The following is an 8,113-nucleotide window of genomic DNA, read 5'->3' on the forward strand; positions in this document are numbered from 1 at the left end:
GAGGAGAAGAGGAGGGAGGAGAAGAGGAGGGAGGAGAAGGGGGAGGTCAAAACAGAACTAAAATATAGTTCTGCTACTGACAGTACCAGTGAAAGTGGTGGTGGTGGTGGTGGTGGTGGTGGTAGTAATGGTTGGTGCTGGTGGTAATGGTTGTTAGGGATGTAACTTGTTGCTGTGGTGGTTGCAGTAGCTATGATGATGATGATCGTCATCATCATCATCATCATCATGCTTCAGACACTGCAACCCAGCACTTTGAAAAACCTTTAAAGTACCAAAATACCACTCCTGTCCATGCATTGTTATATCAATGGCACCAACAGTAACACCACTACCATCAGCTCCATAGCTCCATTACCACCAGCACCACCACCAGCACTACTACTACTACTACTACTACTACTACTACTACTACTACTATCAGTAGCAGAACTACCTTTTAGTTCTGTTATGACTATTTACTCTTATGAAGTTCGACATTAAGATAAGAATAAATCCTTTGGCAGTCACAGAATCCAACAACCAAAAGCAATCCAGCTGTCAATAAGCTTTTCAAAACTTTCTATCCTCTGAGGGGTACATTTCCCCACAAGTCAATGCCAAAATTAGCTTTAATTTTATAAATGGCCCAGGTCATATTTCAACAAAGTTTACAGTTAATTAATGATTAGGTATTTTTAAAAAAAATTCATTTTGAATTTTTTTTTTTTTTATATATTTACAGGAAATGTTAATTAAAATAAATGAATAAATAAATAAAATGATAAGAAAGAGGAGGAGAGTCTAGGTCAAATCAATTGATGTTTTCTGGGAATGGATTATGATTTATAGCATTGCTACGATAGGAAATTATTGCTCTGCTTTACATGTTTTCGCTTTACAACTGGTCTCCATGAACAAATTAACCTGTATACTGAGGCATTACTGTATATACTGCTAAAGTCATACACTTCTTTTTTATTCTAAATTACATTAAAAGAAAATTATTGAAAAGGGAACTTCAAAACATAATTTGTGTTTGACCTTCTACTTTTTAATTCTTTCAATCATTGATCTGTGGCCATGCTGGGGCACCTCATTGAAGAGTTTCAGTTAAATGAATGGACTCTAGTATTCAGTTTTAAAGTCTGATACTTATTCTGTTGGTCACTTTTGCCAAACTGCTAAGTAATGGTGATGTAAACAAACCAACACTGGATGTCAAGTGGTAGTGGGGACAAACACACACACACATAAAAACTGGCATGCCATAAATTATGACAATAGGTGTTGATCCAATCAATGAAACAGCCTGCTTGCACAATTAATGTGCAAGTGACTAAGCACTACACAGACATGTGTATCTTTAACATAGTTCTCAGGGAGATTCAGTATGACATGGCTGGGCCTTTGAAATACAAGTACAACTCATTTTTGCCAGCTGAGTGGACTGGAGCACTGTGAAATAAAGTGTCTTGCTCAAAGACACAATGTGCCACTGGGTATCAAACTCACAAGCTGAATATAACCACTAAGCCATATGCCTTCATATATATATATATATATATATATATATACATACATATACACACACACACATATATACATGACGGGAGGGGCTTCCTTCAGTTTCCATCTGCCAAATAAACTCACAAAGGTTTAGTTGGCCTGGGACTATAGTAGAGGACACTTTCTCAAGATGTCTTCACATTTCAAGTCAGCCTCAGTACCATAGACCTGTGGTCGAAGACATTCAAGACAGTACTACTCCATCATTTTGTATATATAGGACCACATTAAATGTCCAATGCATTCTGCTATTTCTAGCAAGACAGTGTAGACGTTTCATTAGTGACGGTGGCAGTGGTGGTGGTGATGGTAGTAGATTATACAAATAATGAAAGAGAAGCAATTCTTTCACCATTGAAAAATGTCTGAATCAAAAAATTAATTGTCTTTCTCAAAGAGATACAATGAATAGCCAGAATAAAGTTTTAAAAAATTGAACATGCTAATGTTTTCTCTCTTGAAAGAAATCTTAGATTTCCATGATAAGTACTTATCTTTTTGCAAAGGTATAATGCAATTATTAACATTAGAGATCTTATAATGGATTAGAGCATAAACATTCAGTATTAGAAATGAAGTGTATGACTTTAGCAGTATATACAGTAATGCCTCAGTATACAGGTTAATTTGTTCATGGAGACCAGTTGTAAAGCGAAAACATGTAAAGCAGAGCAATAATTTCCTATCGTAGCAATGCTATAAATCATAATCCATTCCCAGAAAAATATTTTATCTGTAAAATTTATAATACTTGTAAATAAATGGCAATAAAACAACAGTAGAATGTAAAGAATATTTTATATAAAGTAAAAAGATGTCGAGGCCATTTATAATAAAAAATATTATAATCGTTTTCTGAATCACCTTCACTCACACTAGACTTGCACATACCATCACTTGTAGACGCAACTGCCAACTCACTAGCACTTGTAGATGGACTTATAAAGTGAGGTATTACTGTATTCTAAAACTGGGCTGATACACAGAAGATTGGTATGGCCCAGGATCAGAATGACATACAAATTCATAAAGTGTTATGTATTTTTACAACTAGGTGCAGACATAAATAGACACTTTTATGTCTGTTGACTACAGAGTTCACTTTCTAACCTCAGGGTTTCAAGTTTGTCCCATTGTATAACACTTTGGGCAAATGTTATCTATTATAGCCTCAGGCTGATCGATGCCTTGTGAGTGGAACTGGTAAGCAGAAATTGTATGGAAGTTTGTGATGTGTATTTGTGTGTGAGTGTATCTGTAGTGCTTCTACATCTCTGCATATCACTACCCAAGCTAAAAAAAATATATATAAGGGTGACGTCTTGTTTACATTCCTTGTCGTCAATACAATATGTCACTTCCAGCTTTCACAAAGACATAAAAGGGAACAAGACAGCTAAGAGTTAGGGATAAGAAGAGCAATGGACCACAACATTCTACCTTCTGTAAGTATCTTTCCAACCCATATCAGCATAGAAAAACTGGTGTAAAAGAAATGAACACAGTTCAAACTCAACAAACCTGGATATGTACCCCAGTAAAAATAGAGAATTAGAAGAGAACTAGAAGACCTATCAATTCAAATATAAGGAAAACATAAAAATGGAAGTGCAGAAAACACAGACTACACCACTCTAGAGTTCATATTATTTCTTTTTTAATATCTATATTATTAGAAGGTGGGGAAGAAATGGGTAGCCAAGGTTTACACAGGAGGAATCTGACCACTTACACACCCTGTTCTTCTGTGCCCACTAATTTTTCTTTGTCTTCTTATACCTTGAAGGTTCACCCTGACATCTTTTCACCACTATTAAATCTCTTCTTCCAGTTCCATCTCAGTTACTCTTATTCTCTCCTCTAAAATGTGAGTAGTTATGTTGCTCCACTACAGCAAGAAATGTGTTCTGTTCTGGCTCCGTTGTTCAATACTTTAACCTCTCATTTCCTAGCATAAAGTCACCTTACTCTTTACTGTAACCCTACTCAAAGAGGAGGATCTTAGTCTTGCATGCTGCACAGCAACCTCACTAGTGCTGGTGCCATAAAAAAAAAAAACAATAAGTACACTCTGTAAAGTGACTAGAGTTAAGAAGGGCATCCAGCTGTAGAAACTGTGCCAAAGCAGATGCTGGAGCACAATACAGCTCTCAGACATGTCAGATCCTGTCAAAATGTCCAACTCATGTCAGTATGAAAGATAGACATTAAATAATGATGACGATGACAATGAGGAATTAATTCTGTGGCAGGTTGTATATGTGAATATAGGCCAGTATGCCTTGTATGCAGTCAACCGGGTAATTTTGAATTTAGGAAGACTTATCTTACATAATCAGATATAGTTTGACAAAAACCATAGTGCATTTTTTTTTCTTTCCATTAAGGCTGACAAATGAATGTGTTTAGAACAATCAGTTTTTGAATGCCAATTCAGTTGTTCTAATATATATTTTAGGTTCATCTCTGGTGTTTGTTTCTATTTCTGAAGTTGCCATCAAATGAAGCAATTCTCACAAATTCTAGAGTTGCAATAGAGTTGTTTGCCCATCATTTTATTCAGCTTTGCAGCATTATAACCTCTAATATAACAACCAGAATTCTTACAAGTTGAACAACTAACCTTAACACAGTTCTAATTTAATATCTTGCAATACTAATGTATATGAATAACAAGCTTCCAACAGTTTCTATCTACCAAATTCTACTTAAAGTCTTTAGTCAAACAGAGGCTATTATCAAATACACTTGCCTACGGCACTGCACAGTGGAACTGAAATCAGAACATTGTAGTGGAACTGAAATCAGAACTGAAATCAAACTTCTCAGCTACATAGCTATACCTACTCCACTAGTGATATATGCTGAATGGAGATGAGTGTAACCCATTTGTTCAGAGGGATAAAAACTAAAGTTAGTAATACGAGTAGAGACCAAAGGAGAACAGAAGATATTGGTGAAGAAGGTATTAAATCAATGGCAGAGAAGGTTATATTACTGGTTTCATTGATGTCCTTCAGAGTATAATGAAAAGTGTTTATTAACTGAAGGAGTTGTGCCAATTCAAACATAGGAACTGCACTCATAACTATGATAGTCATCATCATCATTTAATGTCTGCTTTTCATGCTGGCATGGGTTAGACAGTTTGACTGAAACTGATAAGCCAGAGTGCTGCACTGAGTTTCAATCTGATTTAGCATAGTTTCTATGGCTGGATGCCCTTCCTAATGTCAACCACTCCAAGAGTGTAATTGGTGCTTTTTATGTGTCACTGGCACAAGTACCAGTTATGTAATACCAGTATTGGCCACAACTATGATTTCACTTGGCTTGACAAGTCTTCTCAAGCATAGCATATTGCCAAAGGCCTTGGTCACTTGTCATTGCCTCCGTGAGGCCCGATGTTCAAAGAGAGCTTTTTACGTGCCACCATCACAGGTGCCAGTTACATGACACCAGCATTGTCCATGACTATGATTTCACTTGGCTTGACAAGTTTTCTCAAGCACAATATAAAAATTGGAAACTAAGTATCAGGTAAATGCAACAGAGTTTTTCCAGCAGAGTAAAAGAAAGATCATAAACAACATGTACCAGCAACCTGCATAATTGTTGTCTGTTCTTCAAATAACAATTTTAATTCTTGAGCAGCAGGTGGAGACATATCAGAATCTGATGTCAGAGTTTTGTGATTAGCTAACGGACATTCTTTATATGTCACCTGATCTGTCAGGTTACAGTGATATAATTCAATAAAATTAAAACCTGACTAGCTGTAAAAAATATATAATACTGATGGTGTGTTAGGGGGATTAGTGTGAAGGTAAACAAAAAACAAAACAGAACAAAGAAAACAAGACAATGTTCTCTTCTGTGTCATTGTTTGTGGCAATAAAGAATGTCACTTTGGCAGTGGTTGTGAAAACTAGGCTTTCATTAAGTACCTGCAAACTTGAAGACTATTTTATAATGCAGTCTGGTTTGATACACCTACTGAGTCAGTCAGTCCTGAAACAACACAAACAGGCTTACATGATTGGTAGCCACTATAAAAACTGCAGTTTGTTTTCAAATTATTGTTGCTAGGGTTTTGTAGTTGCCAACAGAGTGACCCATACTGACAGAAAGAAAATCAGCAGCAGCGCCAATGCTTGTAGTAGTAGCAGTCGTCCAACTCTAAGGGTGGTTTGTCAGCCAAGTTAATATAGAAACATATCATATGGTTCTGTCAACAATAACAACAGCAACACACAAAGAATTAAAGATTTAATTTTAATTAAACACCAGGAGTTACATTACATAACCTGACAAGTCCACCCATACACTCGTGCATAAATCTTTTGGCCACAGTTAATACAGTGAGTGGCAGGTAAACATTGTAACCATCACATATAACAATGTTTCAGTTAGTTGTGTCTCACTGACTGAAAGTAATTTAGTGAAAATATCATGGCACTACATAGTGTTTATGAAGTGAATCTTCAAGAGTGAATTTGTTAAATAATAACTGCTGAACAAGAAGATTCTATCTCATTCATTCATGCAAGCATGCAATGCAATGCAATGCAATGCAATGCAATACATACATACATACATACATACACATATACATACATCTGGGCATGCATGTGTATGTACATGCATACATACATTATAAGCAGATCATTGCAGAAAAACTGTCATAAACCAGGCCATACAAATAATTATCCTTAATTCTGATGTACATCAAATGGTACTATATATTAAATCATAGGGGTACTTCACTAGTGAGATGAAGTGCACATAACCTGTAGACCCAACACAATGAAGAACCTTCATTATGATAAAGGTAATGGATAGATTTCAATGAAAAGCTCAAGAAAAGATGTGTTAAGAGATGTCACTATTTGGATCCCATTTTATGTTTGGAGTAAACTTTAAGTCATGCACTCTTACAAGTACTGACAGATAGAACAACTGAGAACACTACAATATTGAACAATTACAATATTTCAAAGCCAACTTCTATTGCCCTACAATTGCTATATTGTTGTTCCAATGTAATCTAGATCTTTAGAGGTGGAAGAATATCATTTGATACTATTCTAAGTAATTCCTTTCAAAAGGTCATGATTGATGCTGTACCGAACATCTTTTAAAGGCTTTTTTTAGAAGTAATCTGGGAATAGCTTCTCATTTGTAGCTAATACTTTGAGAACATGTTAATCTAGTAGTTATAATAACTGGGTAGTGTATGTATACTGAGAATGCATTTTAAAGAAGAACTTCAATTTCCAAAAATCTTGATCCCTTGTTACTTAACTCTGAAAAGTATCCAGAGGCAACTAGGTAGAACAAATTAATCAATGCATTATTTGCAATGTGGAATTACATATTTAAGTCTGTCTTTTATCTTTTACTTGTGTCAGTCATTAGATTGCAGCCATGCTGGAGCACTGCTTTGAACAATTTGTTTTAGTTGAATAAATTGACCCCAGGACATTTTTTGTTAAGCCTGATACTTATTTTATCAGCCTCTTTTACCAAACCACTAAGTTACAGGGACATAAACACACCAACACCAGTTGTCAAGCAGTGGTGGGGGACAAACACATACATGACAAGCTTCTTTCAGTTTCCATCTACCAAATTCACTCACAAGACTTTGTTGACCTGAGGCCATAGTAGAAGACACTTCCCCAAGGTGTCACACAGTGGGACTGAATCCGGAACTATGCAGTTGTTCTACCACAAAAAATTTTCATAGAAAATATGAATTTATCTAATTAACAAGCAGAAAATGAATTAATGTATCACCATTCCTTGAGGAATAAATCCTTAAAGATATGTTTACATATGATGTTCAGTACTTTTCCAAATTAGCCATTTTTCTACTATCAAGAAGGATTCTACCAGCAAGATACTGAAAATATTACAAAGTCACTTTTGCTGACCAGAAACAAAGTAAATTTTTATGAAGCTATGTAGTCAAATTAATTACACTCTCTTCTTCTCCCCCAGTATATAACTGGTTCTTATTTTATTGGTCCTATAATGATAAAAAGATTAAAAACAATATAAAATCCTAGTAGAATTAGAGCACAAAATCCGGCGGCACCAAACTGAAGCACCAGAAAGCATCTCAACAGGCATTGTACCACTTGCACCAGTATTGCTTTACTGTTTTAATTCATAACGTATAATTCTACAAGCTACAGTTTTCCACACATACCAAAACAATAATTCCACACACAATTCCACACTCATACCTCATTTTCCACATTAACAATTTCTCCACATCTTTTTCTGCTGAAATCCTGGATACAAATCATATTAAGAATATGTGTAAGTATGTGTGTGTTTGCTTGCATGGGCATGTGTGTGTGTGTGTATGTGTGTGTGTGTGTGTGTGTGTGTGTGTGTGTGTATGCAATACACTATGTTTAGGTAGTTAGTTTCAGTATGATTGGTAATGTTAAGAATAAATACATTGGCAGGGTGGAGTCTAGCAAACCAGCTGTTTCACAGATTATAGCTCTGAGTTCTGTTAGATAAAATATTTACTGAAGATCTACAGATTCAT

The 8,113-nt window shown here is 35.5% G+C and overlaps 1 protein-coding gene across 1 annotated transcript in view; it reads right to left on the reverse strand.

Moving 5' to 3' along the window:
- LOC106877710 (pseudouridine-5'-phosphatase) overlaps positions 1-8,113 on the reverse strand; it is a 212,391-nt gene that overhangs the window by 80,299 nt on the left and 123,979 nt on the right. The window lies entirely within an intron of this gene.

Source organism: Octopus bimaculoides, chromosome 3, assembly GCF_001194135.2.
Source record: "Octopus bimaculoides isolate UCB-OBI-ISO-001 chromosome 3, ASM119413v2, whole genome shotgun sequence".
In the NCBI taxonomy this organism is placed as follows: Eukaryota; Metazoa; Mollusca; class Cephalopoda; order Octopoda; family Octopodidae; genus Octopus; species Octopus bimaculoides.